Here is a 7,426-nt window from a genome sequence, read left to right as displayed (position 1 = left end):
AGGGGGAATTACAGAGGAAGTGCAGAAAGTAAAGTTCTTACATTTCCAGGAGGGATTACAGAGGAAGTGCATAAAGTAGAGTTCTTACATTTCCAGGAGGGATTACAGAGGAAGTCCATAAAGTTAAGTTCTTACATTTCCAGGAGTAATTAAAGAGGAAGTGCACAAAGTAGAGTTCTTACATTTCCAGGAGGATTTACAGAGGAAGTGCTTAAAGTAAAGTTCTTACATTTCCTGGAGGGATTACAGAGGAATTGCATAAAGTTAAGTTCTTACATTTCCAGGAGGATTTACAGAGGAAGTGCATAAAGTAGAGTACTTACATTTCCAGGGGGAATTACAGAGGAAGTGCAGAAAGTAAAGTTCTTACATTTCCAGGAGGGATTACAGAGGAAGTGCATTAAGTTAAGTTCTTACATTTCCAGGAGTAATTAAAGAGGAAGTGCACAAAGTAGAGTCCTTACATTTCCAGGAGGGATTACAGAGGAAGTGAATAAAGTAGAGTTCTTACATTTCCAGGAGGGATTACAGAGGAAGTGCACAAAGTAGAGTTCTTACATTTCCAGGAGGGATTACAGAGTAAGTGCACAAAGTAGAGTTCTTATATTTCCAGGAGGATTTACAGAGGAAGTGCATAAAGTTCTTACATTTCCAGGAGGATTTACAGAGGAAGTGCATAAAGTAAAGTTCTTACATTTCCAGGAGGGATTACAGAGGAAGTGCATAAAGTAAAGTTCTTACATTTCCAGGGGGAATTAAAGAGGAAGTGCATAAAGTAAAGTTCTTACATTTCCAGGAGGGATTACAGAGGAAGTGCAGAAAGTAGAGTCCTTACATTTCCAGGGGGAATTACAGAGGAAGTGCATAAAGTAAAGTTCTTACATTTCCAGGAGGGATTACAGAGGAAGTGCATAAAGTAAAGTTCTTACATTTCCAGGGGGAATTACAGAGGAAGTGCACAAAGTAAAGTTCTTACATTTCCAGGAGGAATTACAGAGGAAGTGCACAAAGTAGAGTTCTTACATTTCCAGGAGGGATTACAGAGGAAGTGCATAAAGTAAAATTCTTACATTTCCAGGGGGAATTAAAGAGGAAGTGCACAAAGTAGAGTCCTTACATTTCCTTGAGGATTTACAGAGGAAGTGCATAAAGTTCTTACATTTCCAGGAGGATTTACAGAGGAAGTGCATGAAGTAAAGTTCTTACATTTCCAGGAGGGATTACAGAGGAAGTGCATAAAGTAAAGTTCTTACATTTCCAGGGGGAATTACAGAGGAAGTGCAGAAAGTAAAGTTCTTACATTTCCAGGAGGGATTACAGAGGAAGTGCATAAAGTAGAGTTCTTACATTTCCAGGAATAATTTAAAGAGGAAGTGCACAAATTAGAGTCCTTACATTTCCAGGGGACATTATAGAGGAAGTGCAGAAAGTAAAGTTCTTACATTTCCAGGAGGGATTACAGAGGAAGTGCACAAAGTAGAGTTCTTACATTTCCAGGAGGGAATAGAGAGGAAGTGCACAAAGTAGAATTCTAACATTTCCTGGAGGGATTACAGAGGAAGTGCATAAAGTAGAGTTCTTACATTTCCAGGAGGTATTACAGAGGAAGTGCATAAAGTAGAGTTCTTACATTTCCAGGAGGTATTACAGAGGAATTGCATAAAGTAAAGTTCTTACATTTCCAGGAGGATTTACAGAGGAAGTGCATAAAGTAAAGTTCTTACATTTCCAGGGGGAATTACAGAGGAAGTGCAGAAAGTAAAGTTCTTACATTTCCAGGAGGGATTACAGAGGAAGTGCATAAAGTAGAGTTCTTACATTTCCAGGAGGGATTACAGAGGAAGTGCATAAAGTTAAGTTCTTACATTTCCAGGGGGAATTAAAGAGGAAGTGCACAAAGTAAAGTTCTTACATTTCCAGGAGGAATTACAGAGGAAGTGCACAAAGTAGAGTTCTTACATTTCCAGGAGGGATTACAGAGGAAGTGCACAAAGTAGAGTTCTTACATTTCCAGGAGGGATTACAGAGTAAGTGCACAAAGTAGAGTTCTTATATTTCCAGGAGGATTTACAGAGGAAGTGCATAAAGTTCTTACATTTCCAGGAGGATTTACAGAGGAAGTGCATAAAGTAAAGTTCTTACATTTCCAGGAGGGATTACAGAGGAAGTGCATAAAGTAAAGTTCTTACATTTCCAGGGGAAATTAAAGAGGAAGTGCATAAAGTAAAGTTCTTACATTTCCAGGAGGGATTACAGAGGAAGTGCAGAAAGTAGAGTCCTTACATTTCCAGGGGGAATTACAGAGGAAGTGCATAAAGTAAAGTTCTTACATTTCCAGGAGGGATTACAGAGGAAGTGCATAAAGTAAAGTTCTTACATTTCCAGGGGGAATTAAAGAGGAAGTGCACAAAGTAAATTTCTTACATTTCCAGGAGGAATTACAGAGGAAGTGCACAAAGTAGCGTTCTTACATTTCCAGGAGGGATTACAGAGGAAGTGCACAAAGTAGAGTTCTTACATTTCCAGGAGGGATTACAGAGGAAGTGCATAAAGTAAAATTCTTACATTTCCAGGGGGAATTAAAGAGGAAGTGCACAAAGTAGAGTCCTTACATTTCCTTGAGGATTTACAGAGGAAGTGCATAAAGTTCTTACATTTCCAGGAGGATTTACAGAGGAAGTGCATGAAGTAAAGTTCTTACATTTCCAGGAGGGATTACAGAGGAAGTGCATAAAGTAAAGTTCTTACATTTCCAGGGGGAATTACAGAGGAAGTGCAGAAAGTAAAGTTCTTACATTTCCAGGAGGGATTACAGAGGAAGTGCATAAAGTAGAGTTCTTACATTTCCAGGAATAATTTAAAGAGGAAGTGCACAAATTAGAGTCCTTACATTTCCAGGGGACATTACAGATTAAGTGCAGAAAGTAAAGTTCTTACATTTCCAGGAGGGATTACAGAGGAAGTGCACAAAGTAGAGTTCTTACATTTCCAGGAGGGAATACAGAGGAAGTGCACAAAGTAGAATTCTTACATTTCCTGGAGGGATTACAGAGGAAGTGCATAAAGTAGAGTTCTTACATTTCCAGGAGGTATTACAGAGGAATTGCATAAAGTAAAGTTCTTACATTTCCAGGAGGATTTACAGAGGAAGTGCATAAAGTAAAGTTCTTACATTTCCAGGAATAATTAAAGAGGAAATGCACAAAGTAGAGTCCTTACATTTCCAGGAGGGATTACAGAGGAAGTGCAGAAAGTAGAGTCCTTACATTTCCAGTGGGAATTAAAGAGGAAGTGCATAAAGTAAAGTTCTTACATTTCCAGGAGGGATTACAGAGGAAGTGCAGAAAGTAAAGTTCTTACATTTCCAGGAGGGATTACAGAGGAAGTGCATTAAGTTAAGTTCTTACATTTCCAGGAGTAATTAGAGAGGAAGTGCACAAAGTAGAGTTCTTACATTTCCAGGAGGGATTACAGAGGAAGTGCACAAAGTAGAGTTCTTACATTTCCAGGAGGGATTACAGAGTAAGTGCACAAAGTAGAGTTCTTATATTTCCAGGAGGATTTACAGAGGAAGTGCATAAAGTTCTTACATTTCCAGGAGGATTTACAGAGGAAGTGCATAAAGTAAAGTTCTTACATTTCCAGGAGGGATTACAGAGGAAGTGCATAAAGTAAAGTTCTTACATTTCCAGGGGGAATTAAAGAGGAAGTGCATAAAGTAAAGTTCTTACATTTCCAGGAGGGATTACAGAGGAAGTGCAGAAAGTAGAGTCCTTACATTTCCAGGGGGAATTACAGAGGAAGTGCATAAAGTAAAGTTCTTACATTTCCAGGAGGGATTACAGAGGAAGTGCATAAAGTAAAGTTCTTACATTTCCAGGGGGAATTACAGAGGAAGTGCACAAAGTAAAGTTCTTACATTTCCAGGAGGAATTACAGAGGAAGTGCACAAAGTAGAGTTCTTACATTTCCAGGAGGGATTACAGAGGAAGTGCATAAAGTAAAATTCTTACATTTCCAGGGGGAATTAAAGAGGAAGTGCACAAAGTAGAGTCCTTACATTTCCTTGAGGATTTACAGAGGAAGTGCATAAAGTTCTTACATTTCCAGGAGGATTTACAGAGGAAGTGCATGAAGTAAAGTTCTTACATTTCCAGGAGGGATTACAGAGGAAGTGCATAAAGTAAAGTTCTTACATTTCCAGGGGGAATTACAGAGGAAGTGCAGAAAGTAAAGTTCTTACATTTCCAGGAGGGATTACAGAGGAAGTGCATAAAGTAGAGTTCTTACATTTCCAGGAATAATTTAAAGAGGAAGTGCACAAATTAGAGTCCTTACATTTCCAGGGGACATTATAGAGGAAGTGCAGAAAGTAAAGTTCTTACATTTCCAGGAGGGATTACAGAGGAAGTGCACAAAGTAGAGTTCTTACATTTCCAGGAGGGAATAGAGAGGAAGTGCACAAAGTAGAATTCTAACATTTCCTGGAGGGATTACAGAGGAAGTGCATAAAGTAGAGTTCTTACATTTCCAGGAGGTATTACAGAGGAAGTGCATAAAGTAGAGTTCTTACATTTCCAGGAGGTATTACAGAGGAATTGCATAAAGTAAAGTTCTTACATTTCCAGGAGGATTTACAGAGGAAGTGCATAAAGTAAAGTTCTTACATTTCCAGGGGGAATTACAGAGGAAGTGCAGAAAGTAAAGTTCTTACATTTCCAGGAGGGATTACAGAGGAAGTGCATAAAGTAGAGTTCTTACATTTCCAGGAGGGATTACAGAGGAAGTGCATAAAGTTAAGTTCTTACATTTCCAGGGGGAATTAAAGAGGAAGTGCACAAAGTAAAGTTCTTACATTTCCAGGAGGAATTACAGAGGAAGTGCACAAAGTAGAGTTCTTACATTTCCAGGAGGGATTACAGAGGAAGTGCACAAAGTAGAGTTCTTACATTTCCAGGAGGGATTACAGAGTAAGTGCACAAAGTAGAGTTCTTATATTTCCAGGAGGATTTACAGAGGAAGTGCATAAAGTTCTTACATTTCCAGGAGGATTTACAGAGGAAGTGCATAAAGTAAAGTTCTTACATTTCCAGGAGGGATTACAGAGGAAGTGCATAAAGTAAAGTTCTTACATTTCCAGGGGGAATTAAAGAGGAAGTGCATAAAGTAAAGTTCTTACATTTCCAGGAGGGATTACAGAGGAAGTGCAGAAAGTAGAGTCCTTACATTTCCAGGGGGAATTACAGAGGAAGTGCATAAAGTAAAGTTCTTACATTTCCAGGAGGGATTACAGAGGAAGTGCATAAAGTAAAGTTCTTACATTTCCAGGGGGAATTAAAGAGGAAGTGCACAAAGTAAATTTCTTACATTTCCAGGAGGAATTACAGAGGAAGTGCACAAAGTAGAGTTCTTACATTTCCAGGAGGGATTACAGAGGAAGTGCACAAAGTAGAGTTCTTACATTTCCAGGAGGGATTACAGAGGAAGTGCATAAAGTAAAATTCTTACATTTCCAGGGGGAATTAAAGAGGAAGTGCACAAAGTAGAGTCCTTACATTTCCTTGAGGATTTACAGAGGAAGTGCATAAAGTTCTTACATTTCCAGGAGGATTTACAGAGGAAGTGCATGAAGTAAAGTTCTTACATTTCCAGGAGGGATTACAGAGGAAGTGCATAAAGTAAAGTTCTTACATTTCCAGGGGGAATTAGAGAGGAAGTGCAGAAAGTAAAGTTCTTACATTTCCAGGAGGGATTACAGAGGAAGTGCATAAAGTAGAGTTCTTACATTTCCAGGAATAATTTAAAGAGGAAGTGCACAAATTAGAGTCCTTACATTTCCAGGGGACATTACAGAGAAAGTGCAGAAAGTAAAGTTCTTACATTTCCAGGAGGGATTACAGAGGAAGTGCACAAAGTAGAGTTCTTACATTTCCAGGAGGGAATACAGAGGAAGTGCACAAAGTAGAATTCTTACATTTCCTGGAGGGATTACAGAGGAAGTGCATAAAGTAGAGTTCTTACATTTCCAGGAGGTATTACAGAGGAATTGCATAAAGTAAAGTTCTTACATTTCCAGGAGGATTTACAGAGGAAGTGCATAAAGTAAAGTTCTTACATTTCCAGGAATAATTAAAGAGGAAATGCACAAAGTAGAGTCCTTACATTTCCAGGAGGGATTACAGAGGAAGTGCAGAAAGTAGAGTCCTTACATTTCCAGGGGGAATTAAAGAGGAAGTGCATAAAGTAAAGTTCTTACATTTCCAGGAGGGATTACAGAGGAAGTGCATAAAGTAGAGTTGTTACATTTCCAGGAGGGATTACAGAGGAAGTGCAGAAAGTAGAGTTCTTACATTTCCAGGAGGGATTACAGAGGAAGTGCACAAAGTAGAGTTCTTACATTTCCAGGAGGGATTACAGAGGAAGTGCTCAAAGTAGAATTCTTACATTTCCAGGAGGGATTACAGAGGAAGTGTGCAAAGTAGAGTTCTTACATTTCCAGAAGGGATTACAGAGGTAGTGCATAAAGTTCTTACATTTCCAGGAGGATTTACAGAGGAAGTGTATAAAGTAAAGTTCTTACATTTCCAGGAGTAATTAAAGAGGAAGTGCAGAAAGTAGAGTCCTTACATTTCCAGGGGGAATTACAGAGGAAGTGCAGAAAGTAAAGTTCTTACATTTCCAGGAGGGATTACAGAGGAAGTGCATAAAGTAGAGTTCTTACATTTCCAGGAGGGATTACAGAGGAAGTGCATAAAGTAAAGTTCTTACATTTCCAGGAGGGATTACAGAGGAAGTGCATAAAGTAAAGTTCTTACATTTCCAGGGGGAATTACAGAGGAAGTGCAGAAAGTAAAGTTCTTACATTTCCAGGAGGGATTACAGAGGACGTGCATAAAGTAGAGTTCTTACATTTCCAGGAGGGATTACAGAGGAAGTCCATAAAGTTAAGTTCTTACATTTCCAGGAGTAATTAAAGAGGAAGTGCATAAAGTAGAGTTCTTACATTTCCAGGAATAATTTAAAGAGGAAGTGCACAAATTAGAGTCCTTACATTTCCAGGGGACATTATAGAGGAAGTGCAGAAAGTAAAGTTCTTACATTTCCAGGAGGGATTACAGAGGAAGTGCACAAAGTAGAGTTCTTACATTTCCAGGAGGGAATAGAGAGGAAGTGCACAAAGTAGAATTCTAACATTTCCTGGAGGGATTACAGAGGAAGTGCATAAAGTAGAGTTCTTACATTTCCAGGAGGTATTACAGAGGAAGTGCATAAAGTAGAGTTCTTACATTTCCAGGAGGTATTACAGAGGAATTGCATAAAGTAAAGTTCTTACATTTCCAGGAGGATTTACAGAGGAAGTGCATAAAGTAAAGTTCTTACATTTCCAGGGGGAATTACAGAGGAAGTGCAGAAAGTAAAGTTCTTA

The sequence above is a fragment of the Phyllobates terribilis genome, unplaced genomic scaffold, assembly GCF_046119375.1.
Source record: "Phyllobates terribilis strain yellow unplaced genomic scaffold, ASM4611937v1 Scaffold_52__1_contigs__length_9100884, whole genome shotgun sequence".
Lineage (NCBI taxonomy): Eukaryota > Metazoa > Chordata > Amphibia > Anura > Dendrobatidae > Phyllobates > Phyllobates terribilis.
This window is presented reverse-complemented; position numbering follows the sequence as displayed.